Source organism: Anolis sagrei, chromosome 2, assembly GCF_037176765.1.
Source record: "Anolis sagrei isolate rAnoSag1 chromosome 2, rAnoSag1.mat, whole genome shotgun sequence".
Lineage (NCBI taxonomy): Eukaryota > Metazoa > Chordata > Lepidosauria > Squamata > Dactyloidae > Anolis > Anolis sagrei.
The window spans coordinates 281,379,526-281,395,269 of record NC_090022.1 but is presented as its reverse complement, the minus strand read 5'-3'; the positions used below and the strand labels follow the sequence as shown (position 1 = coordinate 281,395,269).

General features: G+C 41.2%; 1 protein-coding gene across 4 annotated transcripts in view; it reads right to left on the bottom strand.

Annotated features, from left to right (window-relative positions):
- Positions 1-15,744, bottom strand: part of PDZD2 (PDZ domain containing 2) — a 342,438-nt gene that overhangs the window by 140,580 nt on the left and 186,114 nt on the right. Inside the window, exon 1 of one of the 4 annotated variants that reach the window (XM_060761358.2) lies at positions 2,119-2,352. The exons of the other annotated variants lie outside the window; for them this stretch is intronic. The gene's annotated coding sequence lies outside the window, so the exon portion shown is untranslated. Of the gene's footprint in view, positions 1-2,118; positions 2,353-15,744 lie in introns of those variants that run through there. 4 annotated transcript variants of the gene reach the window in all.

Sequence of the window (15,744 nt, the reverse complement as noted above, 5' to 3'; positions counted from 1 at the left end):
ATATTTTCTCAGAGGTAACCCCAGTGAATTCAATGGACCTCGCTTCCTCACTAGTCTGCAAAGGAATATAGATTTACAAAGCAGAAACTCTAATCCCTAAATTTGTATCTTAGAGATTATAGCTAAATGAATGAGACGTGCATAAACCCTTCCAGATAATGAAGAGCATATGGAACGATGGAGATCGTTGAAGTGGGGCTGTGCTTTTATTTCATGTTATTATGACATTTAAATTGTCTTTTAAAGCGTTTTAACTCTTCTATGTTGGATAGAATTCTTAAATTGCTTCTTAACTTTTGGAATTTTTTTAGTTGCACCAGATTGGATATAAGATGCCTGCTTCTGTGTCAGGAGTAAGGTGGGAAATCAATTGAATTAAATTAATAATGTTGCATATATGATTGGGAACATTCACCATTGCAGGCCCCATCTACACTGCCATATAATACAGTTTGCAACTTCATTATATGGTCAGTGGTAGACCTGTGGTTCCCAACCTTTGGTCCTCTAGTTGTTTTGGACTTCAACTCCCAGAAATCCCACATGTTAGGACCTATGGGAGTTGAAGTCCAAAACACCTGGAGGACCAAAGGTTAGGAACCACTGGTGTAGACTCATATAATGCAGTTTAACTGTATTATATGGCACTGTAGATGGGGCCACAGATATAGATTCATAACTCAGAGTGTCAGATAAGTTGCTACTTTATACGCAATAAGAATATGATGTCATCCTATAAAACTATGTAAAAACCATTCCAGCCCATCTTAAGAGCTAGCAGCCAAAAGGGGTAATGGAGGCCCATTCAGTTTCCAATAACAGTGAAAGAAGATGGTGTTTGCACCACCCCTTTTCACCAGTGTGCACAGCTGCAGGTCTTGCAAATCAGGATGGAAACGTCATCCTCCTTGCACCCCAATTGCCAGCTGAACAGATTACCTGATCCAGTTTCTGGCTCTTAAGGTGGATTGAGGGCACTGGGCCAGGAGATGTTACTTAGTTAGACACAAGTAAGTAGGCAGCCTATGTAGAATACCAGCAGATATATTTATGGCATGCAATCGAGCTCAAAGTCCTTCTGTAATGCTCATCTATCTGGGCTGCAGCTCATTTAACAGGAAGGGGTACATCTGTAACACAAATGTCGCAGGGTGAAATGGTCATCATCCTAAACTTGATTTGTGGTACAGTCATCTTTCTAAATTTGCCTTACTAAATCTGCCACATATGCCAGTAGATTTATTATGCCTCAACTGTTGCATAAGTATTGAGAGAGCTTGAGAAACGTCAACACAAAAATAGAGATAGGTCTTTGCAAGGGATAGATAGGAGCTGCCACTCCGCTTCAGTGGCAACCATAGCCACATGCACTGTTACTAAGCACGCCACAACTTGCTTCAACAGACACATGTACGCAAAGTCGCAAACACATGCGGAGAACCAAACAATCTGTTCTCGTGCCTTATTTTCACCACTGCCATAAGCACTCTCAGGAATTGAAACAGAGTTTCATTCTATGGCAATGTTGTTTCAAGTATGTGACTTATTTCTTCACTTTCAATTATGTTGCACATGCTGAACACTGAGAAAAGTAAACCCTGCCGTCATCGCTGATAAATAAAACAGCTTTTGATTTTTAGTATAAGCATTCAAAACTTTCCCTGTTCTCCAAATGCTGGTATAATATATTCTAAATGGGCAACAGGATAAATTGCTGATTGCCATTTGTCCACAGCATGACATACAAACTGTAAAGGTATGTATTAAAACATTATATCTGCACAATAGTATCCTTCCAAAAATAAGCTGTAGTATTGGCTCACTTACTTAAGTATTGGTCTTTCAAATGCAACACAACAGAGGAACAAGATGGAGAAAGTGTTTTGACACATGAAAAAGATAAGAATCCCCTCCCCAACATGAAACGCTTACACATACACACCTTTTCAGGAGTAGAAGTCAATTGCCTTCCAAATAAACATGTGTGGAAGAAAATTTTCCCCTAAATCCACAGAATTCAGCCGTCAAACCTTTCGCAAGTAAAACTCTCAAAAAGGGAGGAGAGCTGCAAACATACTTTGTAAACCCACAGGAACCCTCTAACAAGTTACGACAAACCTGAAACTCAACAAAGTGTCCACACATCTGTTTCTCCTCCTTCACTACCAGACAATCCTGCCCTGCCAAATACTGCAGATGAAAATCCAGCCGTGTCAGATGAGAAAGAACTCCTCTTCACTTAGAGTCGTCGTTCCACCTGCTATTTTACAGGTTTACTTGCTGGGAAGAAGAATGCAAAGCATGCCCAGGTCCTGGCCCAGACCTTCCTGCTGATGAGCCATGTTCCAGGCTTGCCCCAAGCCCAGTTTGATTTTTGTGAGTTCATCTCTTCTCCACCCCTTTCTGCCTCACCTCCTCTGGCACAAGCTTGCCCCACCCCATCCGTGCTGAGTAGTCCTATAAGAATGCTTCCAGCTAAATGGCATTCATACGAGACTTATCTCTTGCTTTGGCTGAGCTGCAAGGAGAGGCGTTTGGTTCCAAGTATTATTTGGCACAAACACAGGAGACGAAAAAGAAAAGTATGCAAACACTCTTAGGAAATACTGGGAAAGGGAGAGAAAATGAACACCTGGAGACTATTAAGTCCAAACATTAACAGACATTAACTAATTAATAACTGAAATGGTATATCTGTATCAAAGCTGTAGCTCTGCAGGCTGAAGGGGATGGTGGAAAGCACTTCCATAAAAAATATTATATCTCCGTATAGATAGTGGGCTGTACAGTCCTATGCAAATCACACTGACCTTGTTATGAACCTAAAACTACAATTAACCCACTATGACACACAAGCCAGCTTCATAAGCCATGATCTGAATGTTAAGATGAAGTTAATCTCAAAGATGAGTGAAAGCAGCTATGTCAGAGATGGGTGTGTAGATCAGCCATTGTGACTGATACTAGCATATTTAAGTGCTAACGATTTCTCATGAGAAATTACAGTAATGTAGCTCCAGATCTTTTAGCATCTTGGGGCTGGGCTTAGCAGGCTAAACCACTGTGCTGCAGAAAAATCCTGCTGATCAGATGGTCAGCAGTTCAAGCCTGGGCAGGGTGAGCACCTGCTGTTAACCCCAGCTCACCTGTCTACTTAGCAGGTTGAAAGCATAAATATGAGAAGATAAAATAGGTACCACTTTTAGTGGGCAGGTAATAAAGGCACTCTTAAAAGGACATTGATCGGAGGAAAGCTCCTCGGTATGGAAGATCGAGCAACAGCACCTTCCATGGCCAGAGTCGAGCACAGCCTCCAAGATGCCGGAAATAAGATGGGATAAATTGCCTTTACTTCTATTTGTGTTGTATGTCCTTGTTAATTGTATAATCAGCATTGAATGTTTGTCATACGTGTGTTCTGTAAGACACTCTGAGTCCCATTCAGGGTGAGAACGATGAAGTATAAATACTGTAAATAATAAATAATGATCAGCCACTACTGGACAAGTATAACCCTACAGTGAGATGTGGCAATAGTAAGCTACAATTTAACCAGCTTTTTTCATGTCAGGAGTGACTTGAGAAACTGCAAGTCACTTCTGGCATGAGAGAATTGGCTGTCTGCAAGGACGTTGACCAGGGGATGCCTGGAAGTTTGATGTTTTACATCTTTGTGGGAGGCTTCTCTCATGTACCCACATGGGGAGCTGAAGCTGACAGAGGGAGCTCAACCTGCTCTCCCCAGATTTGAACCACTGACCTATTGGTCAACATTCCTGCCAGCACAAGGATTTAACCCATTGTGCCACTGGGGGCTCCCATTTAAACAACTGAAATAGCAGCAATGCATCCTCACATACAAAGCAGCACAGTTAAAAATCTCCAGCAAAAATGTTGAGGAACCCTTGAGAAAAATGTTATAGCAATGCCAAAAAAAACCCCACATTAAATCCACATACATCACTGTCCAGAAATGTCTTGATGAGGTGAATATTCAGCAGATAAGAACATCCGCTTCTTGCACTATTGTATGTAAACAGGAAATATTTTTAGACGTCACCTTATGCAAACCTCTAATCAAATTAGCGAAGTTTCTCCTGCCTGCATCTGTCATTCTTTCATATGCCAAACCCTCAAATCTCTGGGAGCTGGCTTGCGCTGATAATGAAAATTGCACAGATAGCAATTGCAGTGCATGAGCAACTAGCTAAACATAATAGTCCACAGCAGTCAGCACATATAGGCAGGTAGGCATGAATGTGTATGCACATAGACACACATAGCCCAAACCAAGCGTCTTCACATTCATTTGCATCAACCATGAGCGATGCTGTGAATTAGAATGCACTTGTTAATAAGAGAGTTGAAGTGAAGATTAGACTAATTATATTGCAACTTTTACAGCATTAAGTGGTGATCCAACTAATACAGTGCACCAGTTTCCTAATTCACCCACTAACCACAACCTGTGAGAAAACGACTGGATAGCTTCTCTTTCTGAAGAGGAATGGAGGAACTCTACCTCATGATAAACTATAGTTTTATGAGTTATATCCCCAAAAACATTAGCCAGTATGGGCGCTGAGCATAGAAGCTGAGGAATTCAGAGTTGTTGTCCAAAAAAAGTAACTTTTCCATGCTCTTCTTAGGCTGAGCTTAATTACTTATCTATCCATCTACTGTTCTGATTTACAAATTTACCTGTTTCTGTATACATGCTACAAAACTAATAGGCAATCCGCCATCTGAATTTAAATCAAAGGGAATATGTAGGACTTGCAATACATTATTGGCACATGCAACATTTCTTTCAGTGTTTCATGCCTTCTTTTACTCTATTCCATTTGCTGTCTACATGTTTTCAGTATTCTCTCTCGCAATATACAGTATGACTCATATCCATGGGAACGTATCTAAAGTTTCGTTTATATACATTCAATGAAATATGTCCTCTCTAGGCATTTTTTATGTCTTACAGCATGACTCCATTGCCTTCTTGGGCAAGAAGTGCTTCATTTCAATAGGATTTGCCATTATCCATGGTTCTGCGATCAACACAAATAATAATAAAACTTTATTTATATACCGCCCTATCTCCCCATGGGACTCAAGAGTGGTTTCCACATAAGCAAAATAATACAAAAACATACAATATAAAAAACATAGGCATAAACTGTTAACACAACATATACATTAAAATCAATTTAAAACCAATTCCTCTCTCTTCTTCATGCAAGGTAAGCTGCCAGGGGCAAAAATCTCAACAAGGGGCCTGGACTCTATTTGGAACGGGCTGGGCCAAGGCTAGTGTAAGGAGAAGGGGAAAATGAGGCTGGCTGAATGCTACAGTACAAGGATTGGTCCCAGCCAGGGGCGGCTCAACCCATTACACAAAGTAAGCATTTGCAGTATAGTTGATTTTGCCCAGGGGTGCTCTTGAGGCGCTCTTGGGGGAAAATAGACCTTGACATATGCGAGTTGTAGTTACTGGGATGTATAGTTCACCTACAATCAAAGAGCATTCTGAACTCCACCAATGATGCAATTGAACCAAATATGGCACACAGAACTCCCACGATGAACAGAAAATATATATCAGTGATTGGTTTGGGGGTGGGGCACCAAAATACTGTTTGCTTACCGTTGAAAATTACCTAGGGTCGCCTCTGGTCCCAGCAATAGCCCTACTAGGGGACCGGGGCCACTCAATTCCAGGGCCAATTAAAGGACTAATAAAAAGGTTTGGGCCAGAAGAAAAGGTGCCCTCAGATGACAGGGAACTGGGGGATGGATGGGGTCCAAGTCCAAGTACTAACTGTTGGACCAAGGGCTTGAAACTCAAGACCAGTCATTATCGAAGGTCTTCAAGTTCTTATGGAAGGAGGTGAGGGATGGGGCCAGCCTGATCTCCTTGGGGAGGGCATTCCAGAGGCAGGGGGCCACCACCAAGAAGGCCCTCTCCCTAATCCCCACCAATCGGGCTTGAGACAGTGGTGGGAGAGAGAGGAGGGCCTAGTGTATGTGCCGGTTCATAGAGGGAGATGCGATCATGGAGATAGGCGGGGCCCGGACCAGGAACATTTTTCCCATAGATATAGGGAATCATATCATATTCGGCCTCTCTGAGATGGTGTACATGGCTTTCTTGATCACAGTAGAATCATAGAATCATAGAATCAAAGAGTTGGAAGAGACCTCATGGAGCACCCAGTCCAACCCCCTGTCAAGAAGCAGGAATACTGCATTCAAATCACCCCTGACAGATGGCCATCCAGCCTCTGTTTAAAAGCTTCCAAAGGAGGAGCTTTGGAAGAACCTCCACCACACTCTAGGGCAGAGAGTTCCACTGCTGAACGGCTCTCACAGTCAGGAAGTTCTTCCTAATGTTCAGATGGAATCTCTTTTCTTGTAGTTTGAAGCCATTGTTCCATTGCGCCCTAGTCTCCAGGGAAGCAGCAAACAGGCTTGCTCCCTCCTCCCTGTGGCTTCCTCTCACATATTTATACATGACTATCATCTCTCCTCTCAGCCTTCTCTTCTTCAGGCTAAGCATGCCCAGCTCCTTAAGCCGCTCCTCATAGGGCTTGTTCTCCAGACCCTTGATCATTTTAGTCACCCTCCTCTGTATTCTCATAACAACCCTGTGGGATAGGTCAAGTGGACCCAACTTTACCCATCAAGCTTCATAGCCTAGTAGGGACTAGAAAATGGACCTTCCAAGTCACCGCCCAGCATTTTAACATCTACATGAGACCAGTTCTCTGGATAGTTTCTAATATGTTGATTGTTGAAAACTTCAATACTATTATAAAGTGTAACCACTGCTTATTAATGATTGCCTTTTTAGAGGAGAGCTTATTTTCTGATCTTCACAGATTTGCAACTTTCTTTTCTACAAGATCATACTGAGATGCTGTTTCCAAACCAGATAATAAAGCCTTACAGTGTTTACTACAATATTTACATTTTCTGTTTTCAATTTCTCTCCATCTCACACAGAGTTTTTCCAACAGGCAAACTCAAGATGTACTTAAGTACCATACGGTATAACAGCTTGCAGTTCCAATGCCAGCATGGGATATATTTCTAATTACTGTTTGAATAAAACCATAGCATTTACGGTTTGCGGTTTTGTAAATTTACATAGTAGTAAAATGTTATGTGCTATTTTTTACGCAATACAGTGAACATTTCAACTTCTTGAAGGAGTAAATTTAGACCTTGTTTTAAAGAAAGGGAACAAGTGCATGTTTTTCAATGTTCTCACAGATTTCAGTTGTTTTCTGCCAAATGAAGATTGTAAAAGCCCAGCCCACTATTTCTATAAAAAATAATTTAACAAACATTAATAACAAACAACTGAACCAGACAAAGATTGCCATAGGATGCTGTTATGAAATACAATATTTAAATATTTTTACATTTTTTAACTTTTCAAGCTATTCACTGTCATGACTCATAATGGATTTAGTGCTACCTAGTAGTAAGGGCTTATTTCCAATGCCTGTCGAACTTCCTCTCCAACGGATCTCCTTATAACACGTACCATTCTATTCTCCTTTGGACCACTAGTATTTCATCAGGGAGATATAAAAGAAAAAATCTCCTTAGGCAAAGTCAGGGAATGCGCTAGAGTGGTGGTTCTCAACCTTCCTAATGCCGCAACCCCTTAATACAGTTCCGGATGTTGTGGTGACCCCCAACCATAAAATTATTTTCGTTGCTACTTCAGAATTGAAATTTTGATACTGTTATGAATCATAATATAAACATCTGATATGCAGGATGTATTTTCAGTCACTGGACCAAATTTGGTGCAAATACCTGATACGCCCAAATTTGAATACTGGTGGGGTTGGAGGGGATTGATTTTGTCATTTGGGAGTTGTAGTTGTTGGGATTTATAGTTAACCTACAATTAAAGGGTGTTCTGAACTCTACCAACAATGGAATTGAACCAATCTTGGCATACAGAACTCCCATGACCAACAGAAAATACTGGAAGGGTTTGGTGGGCACTGACCTTGAGTTTGGGAGTTGTAGTTCACCTACATCTATGGAGCACTGGGGACTCAAACAATGATGGATCTGGACCAAACTTGGCACAATTCCTCAATATGCCCAAATGCGAACACTGGTAGAGTTTTGGGGGAAATAGACCTTGACATTTCGGAGTTGCTGGAATTTATAGTTCACCTACATTCAAAGAGCATTCTAAATCCCACCAACAATAGAATGAGGCCAAACTTCCCACACAGAACCCCCCATGACCAACAGAAAATATTGTATTTTCTGATGGCCTTTGGTGACCCCTCTGACACTTCCTCTTGCCTCTCCCCCCCCCCCCCAGAAGTCCCAACCCCTAAGTTGAGAAACTCTGCTCTAGAACAGTACTTCTCAAACTCTGCTCCTTCAGATTTTTGGACTTCAACTCCACGAAATCCCAGCCATCTTACCAGCTGTCAGGAATTGTGGGGAATGAAGTCCAAAACATCTGGAGGAGCAGAGTTTGAGAACCACTGCTATAGAGCTTCCCCAAACTTTGGAGTAAACAGTTGGTCCAAATCTGAATTAGAACCAGTCATGATAATCACATAACCATTCCACTTTTCCAGGGGTCCACAACACAGGCACAGGGACATGCCACCTATCTTTGTGGTCCTGCCATTGTTGCTACAGAATTCCATAATAATAATCATAATCATCATCATCATCATCTTTATTTATAGATTGCCCTATCTCCCCGGAGGGACTCAGGGTGGTTTTCAACAAATACAACAAACATTCAATGCCAAAAACAAAAAACCCATACAAAAAGCCCCTCGATGTCCCTGGGCACAATTGCATGCTTATGCAAGAACACCCAGGTAACTCAGAGAGAAGCAAATCGACCCTCTCCTTTTCTCCACAGCAAGACATAGCAAAGCCACCCCCGGGACTGGTGTGAAGCACTGCAGTGTGCACCAGAATTGGGGTTTCTTGTACATGTAGGAAAACTCTCTGTCATATTCACCAGGGAATCAGTGCCATTTAATTCATGGGGACTTTCTTCTGAGTATACCTCCATGGTAATAGTCATGTCAAAGTCATACAGAAGTGATCAAAGAGGCACCTGGGCCACAGTTTCCAAGTGAAGAAAATATCTAAGAACAAAACAGAGTGCTTTTATCACTGAAGCGGGTTGAGTTCCAAGAAAGTTGATGATGTTGAAAAGTACATAATCATCTTATCCAAACCGTAATCTTTCCCCCTACTTTCATTGTCATGTTTAATACATGACTCTGAATGCTATTTATCCTCTTAAAACTAATCTCTGTGATTTCTATCTAAAACAATTACAGAGTCAGCAGTGAACTATTTCATCTTGGATTTCACAATTTTCCAACAGCATTTAAATATTTTATGTCCTCCTGGAGTGTATGGTTTCAACATCTCCCCCATTACTCCAGATGTTAAACCTAATATAGTACCCAAGACAATTTCTCTTTTCTCCAGATTCAATTTCCAACTTGCATATATTTCAGTACAGTGTGCTCTGCTTTTGTGCTTTAAGTCTTTCTGATTCAGTGTAGATAGGCTCAGGCATTCTGGAAATTATCCTCTGAAAAACACTTTTTATAAGCTCTGGCATATCCACCAAATATAGCCCCTCACCTCAGCCAGTCAGTTTGCATTTTGTTCCTACCTTATTCACATACAATCCCTCTTTTCTGCTCTGACATAAGTTGTTTCCCAGTTCACCTGATATATCTTACCTTGACACAAGGGGAAATGTCTTTTCTGATAAACAGGGGAGTTTTGTCCATAAACAAGATACTGCAATCAGGTCAAAAGGACAGATGACTCTCTCCTTTAAAAAAGTTTCTGCTATAAATGTTTCAGACCAAAGGTTTATCTAGTCTATTAAAATGCTTACCTTTAAGATGCTCTGAAATGCAGGACTGACTGGCCCCAGAATAGCAGCCTATTCCAGTTTTTGTACAAAAGCTGACTGGGCTGGTGAACATTTCTCAAATGCTGGTGAATTTACTTACTTACTTCATTTCTACCCCGCCTTTCTCACCCATAAGGTGTCTTACAAACCAGTACTGACAATAAAAAATAAACAGCTAAAAACAATTAACATTAAGCAATAATACACATATATCATATACAAAATTTAAAAAGCAATGAAGTGCATAGTTCTATTTGTCCATAACCCTGCTCCTAATCCTTAATTTAGACTGTGTCAGAACTGTAGAAACTTATTCTTCGAATGCTTGTGTGTAAAGACAAGTCTTCAGCTTTTTCTAAAACTCAGAAGGGATGGGGCCTACCTGAAGTCACTGAGGAGGGAGTTCCACAGATGAGAGGCCACTACAAAGGAGGCCCTGTCTCTTGTCCCCACCAGTCGCATTTGCGAAGAGAGTGGGACCGAGAGCAGGGCCTCCTCAGAAGATCTTTAAGTTCTAATAAGCTCATAAAAGGAGATATGTTCTGACAGATAAGTTGGACCAGAACTGTTTAGAGCTTTATAAGCCAAGCCCAGCACTTTAAATTGGGCTCGGTAGCATATCGGCAGCCAGTGGAGCTGACGTAACAGAGGAGTTATATGCTCCCTGTATGCTGCTCCGGTTAGAAGTCTGGCCACCGCCCATTGGACTAGCTGAAGCTTCCGGGCCATCTTCAAAGGCAACCCCACGTAGAGCACATTGCAGTAATCTAAGCGGGATGTAACAAGAGCATGGGCCACCATGGCCAAGTCTGGTGAAGGGAAAATGTACTCCACTACATCCAAAAAACTGCAAGTTAATTTATGAGGCACAACTCAGAGTTTCAAAAATATCCTTTTTGATGCCAATTTCCATAATGCACAACGAACACAGATGGTTGGGAAATTCTGTAAGAGTAATCCAAAAAAGTAATTTTTCCAAACTCTGGCCCAGGGCAATGCTTATAGCACATGGCTCTCTCCTCTGACGCTTTGTTGCTGCCTCTCACCATACACTACTTGAAGCAACCGCCTCAATCAGACTCACAACTCTATCCTCATTGTTTGTTCTTGAGATTCAGATCTAAATAGTTTCCTCAAAATGGAACTGTTCCTTAAGAGCAAGAGCCAGTGGCAACCAGTAGACCTCTTTCTGTTTACAAACCACCCAACCTTGATGCCATCATCCCATTTTGTGGCAGAGAACTCAATGAATCAGACAATGTATGCAGAACTATTTTAATTAATCTGCCCTTAAAAATAAAAGTAAACACTACTAGCCTCTATTTACAAACTCCCAATCGCCTTTCCAATCTCAGTTTTCATTAAGGACAGTTTCATCTGGTCAACCACGTGGCTATGCCAAAAATGCATATCTGGACTTAACAATATATTCCAACCAAAACCAGACCACTGTTTAGAGAAGAGCCCTTGTTCCTGTCACCTACCTGCACAACTGACTTTGCCTCCATCACTCTTAACTGTCCACACAGGAATGCTGTATCCAAGCATGCTGTACTGAGCACTTTTAGAAGAGTTAAAGATTCAAAGATATATGATCATGTCTCGCCTTTCTTCACCTACCAATTTCTCTGGCTGTTACAGCTCTCAAATATCTATGGATTTTTGACAGCTGCACAATCCCTTGTTGTCTTGTTTAGCTTCATTTCCCACAACCTTCCCTAACAATGAATTGTGTGCTATTTCCATTCCCCTCCACCAGCTCTTGAGCCTGCTGAACTAGTTGTGACCTCAGGAACAAATAGGCTTCTGTGCCAAATGAGGATTTGCTGAAACAAGCAAGATTTCATGTTGAATCCTAGCATGAAAAAGTGCAAGGGAGTCACACTGAACAGCCTGTGCGAGGGTTGAGCCAGGATGTCATAGAAACAAACATCATGATGGTTAGAAGCCTTCTTTCAAGAAGCATAATGCTTGAAATAGAAAAGATGTGCATTTCGCAGATTTGTTGTACAGGCTTCCTACAACAGAAGACCGAGATGATAGAATTCACCTTCACATTTATTTTGTGTATTATTTCTATTATGACAAGATAGTGTCATGTTTTTGCAAAAATGCTTCCTCAAGTAGTTTATCTCAGCATACGATTGGCCTCACCTCTCTACTTTGCATCCTGCATGCTTTGTTTTGTGATTGGTCATGAACAATAAACATAGATTTAATGTGCAATTCCAAGTATTGGTACATTGATCTCTAAGGAAAACACATCAGGGAAAGGAAAAGGTTGATTGCAGAGGACATGCATTCCCATGAATACCTAGGAAAAGATAAAGGTAGTCCCCTGACATTAAGTCCAGTCATGTCTGACTCTGGGGTGTGGTGTTCATCTCCATTTCTAAGCCGAAGAGCCGGCGTTGTCCGTAGACACCTCCAAGGTCATGTGGCCGGCATGACTGCATGGAGTGCCGTTACCTTCCCGCCGGAGCGGTACCTATTGATCTACTCTCATTTGCATGTTTTCGAACTGCTAAGTTGGCAGAAGCTAGGGCTGACAGCGGAAGCTCACGCCGCTCCCCGGAATCGAACCTGTGACCTTTCGATCAACAAGCTCAGCAGCTCAGTGCTTTAACCCACTGCGCCACCGGGGGCCCTTATGAATACCTAAACTGACTCTAAATATGATATCCCAAGATGAGGGGCATAGTAGTCTTTCAATCTGTGCATTTCCTTTCCCAGACCCCCTGTTATCCCCAGAAAGCCTACTAAAGAAAGCTTTTTTGAGGCAGTTAGAGAAGAACTTATTGCAGGAGACACATTTTCTGATGAATTTGGGGTGCTTCCATTACACACCAGATACTTCTGATGAACGGTGGGCAGTTCTTGATGCTCAGTGGCCACTTCTGACATATATTGCGTACTCCCAATGCACTTCACACTGTGCACTGGAAGTGCCCTCATACATATCATTGCAGATGTGGCATACCAGTCACTTTAGTGGCCATTGTAATATGTCAGCCCTTAAGTGAATAGACATTGCAATATGGTACAGCACAGGTAGGTCAATTTATGGATATGTTAAGATCCATGCCAAATTCTAGCCAAAATGAATCTGAAAGAGTCCCAAGAGAAAGTGAATAAACACAGGCCCTGGGCAGAAATACAATGTGCAAAGCCCGGAGTTTTTTATTTATATATTTATTGGGACTACTGTTTGCAGAGAGCTCTCTCTTGTTTCCACCGGCAAGGCCATTTGCTATGCTGATGGAACCAATATCCCAAAAAGTAGCTTTCCGAAGCTCTCCATAAATGTTAGAAGACCATCAGCCAAACAAGAAGGGAAAAGGTTTAGAAAGTAAGACCTCAGTATCCATGAAGGATGCATCCTCAGAAAGACAGTGGTTTCCTGTAACCGTGGATACCTGCTTTCTGTTCCGAGCGCACCAGAGTTATTGCTGTTGTTGTTGTATTTATTTATGTCCCACTTTATCTCCCCAAAGGGGTCTCAAGAGTTGTGTTGGAGGACCTAGAGTTTCATAGACATCTATCCTCACTACTACGTCCCCCTGCCCAAAATGCAACTTTATGGTGACTTCCTGGGGAAGCATACCATGGAATTGTCTGGGAGACCTAGCAAATTTTTGGAGAGACCACTTTTCCCTAGGCATGGGTAGATGAAACTGCATATATGGGTTCCATGATTATGGGACTCTTAATGTATAAAGAGATGAAAAGAGATCCCCAGAGTAAGTGGCACTATTTGTTTATGGGAAGTGGATAATGATCATGATGCTTACAGTGTTTAAAAGAGACTGCATCAGCAAAGGAAATGCTTGCACAAGAGGCAGATGCTTCTATAAACACAAAGGACGACAAGAAGTCAACACAGGATTAGGTGTTGGTGCCATATTCTTTACTCCAAAACTACTGGGCTTAGGAGAAGATGGAGGAATTGAAAGAACTTCCTTGAAGCCAGCCAATCACACTTCGATCTAGAAGAAATACAAGCTAGTTTTTTAAAAAAAGATTTAATTAACTGCCTTAATTGGGCAGGGAGGAAGAACAGCTCCTATCAACTTTACATAAGAGGCAAAGGCAGCAGAGCCTTTTAGCATAAGCCAGAATACCTAGAGAGCTTTTAAAGTCTGCATGCCTTTCATATTTCTCAGTGAAAGCTTCAGAAACCTATTTATGAGATCAACAAAAGGAAACTAATTTCTTTGAAAAAGAGGAGAAACTAATTATTTTGGTCAGACTGAGCTGTGTTAGATGAGGACCTCCAAAGTTCTGCTCACAAAGGGATTTAAAAATTAGTAACGGTGTGCCAACCCCAGAAAGAACAAGGGAGTTAAGATGCATCAAGAGATTTTTTGTTCTCCTGCTTATAGATGAGAACAAGGACCACATGGGGTCATTTAATTAATTAATCAGGAACATCTTTAATTGATCAGTAGGGCTTTGCTGTTCTTCTAATACACTCTCCCTCAACATGTTCCCTCCAGATGTATTGGACAATGATTCCCCCACCATCACCACTCCTTTGGCCATTTTGGTCCCAAACTTCTGGAAGGCACCAGATTGGTTGGGTGTTCCCTAATACCTAAATCTCCACTCCAGCCTCAAAGGACAACGTATATAACATATTATATCAATATGATATTAAAATGAATTCTTTATTGACTGATTGGTAACAAAGCATTTGCTAGGTAGCAGCTGTTCCTTGATACTTAATTTACTACAAAGTATCAAAGCCAAGTGCAACCCACTATAAACAATTCATCTTATATCACCCTTTAATTGCTAATATAATTTTAAATTTTTTATGAAGACAGATGTTTTTTTTAAAAAAGCCAATGTACCAAAAAAAAGGAAAATGCAGATGAGGTGGGATGAGAAAATCAGAGGTAAATCACAATGAAAGCTTCTGAGCAGATGTTTCTGTCTGATAACAGATGCTTATCACGCAAACAAACAGCTTTATTTATTGCCAGGATTCACTGTCACCAGCAGTTCTGTTAATGGCCAGTGGCAATACTAGAATTCTCACTTTCTGATCCAAATTCACCTTGATCCCAACCCAGCCAAATATACACCCTGTGCGCATTCTTGAATTTCTAAAATTATGCTCCATGCATCTAAGCAAGTGGGTTGTGATCCACAAAAAATATCCTATAATGAATGCATTCATTTTCTCATGCCATAGATATAGCACACATCATTTGTTTAGTGAGTGTTGAAAATGTGCACCATAATAAATGCATAAAAATATTATGACAGGTCTTTGATGAATGTATAGGCCAGAATACTGTGGGTTCATGACTCCACTACAATGGTGGGCACGTTATGACCCAGTGAGCCATTTCTGTGGCCTACAGGACCTTCAAGATGACAAATATTTCATCTTTTTCAACATGTGCCTTTTTTTTAACCAAAGATGTTTCAATGTGACTTCTATGAGATGTAGAAGGTATTCCCCCCAGGTTTGGAACCTCCCTGGACATCTCAGGGTGAAAACATATATTTGCATTAAAAATGTAAAAAATATATCTTTTGCCCCAAATGATGTCAAATTTCCTAGAGGAGTCCAGAAAAGCCTTAAAATATGCTTAGAGTGCACCTATTTCCCACAGGGGACATTGATGAGAGATGTCACCCTCCAAGGTCTCCTGGGGTGCCAACGGTTTCCATAGCATTCCACATTTGCTAATCTCTGCTCTAGATAATATACTTCTTGTACGGTTGCACAGTATTCAAAATGGAAAGTAAGCGAGGCCATCTTTGTGTTAACTGTGAGAAGACTCCCTATTCTAGCCTAT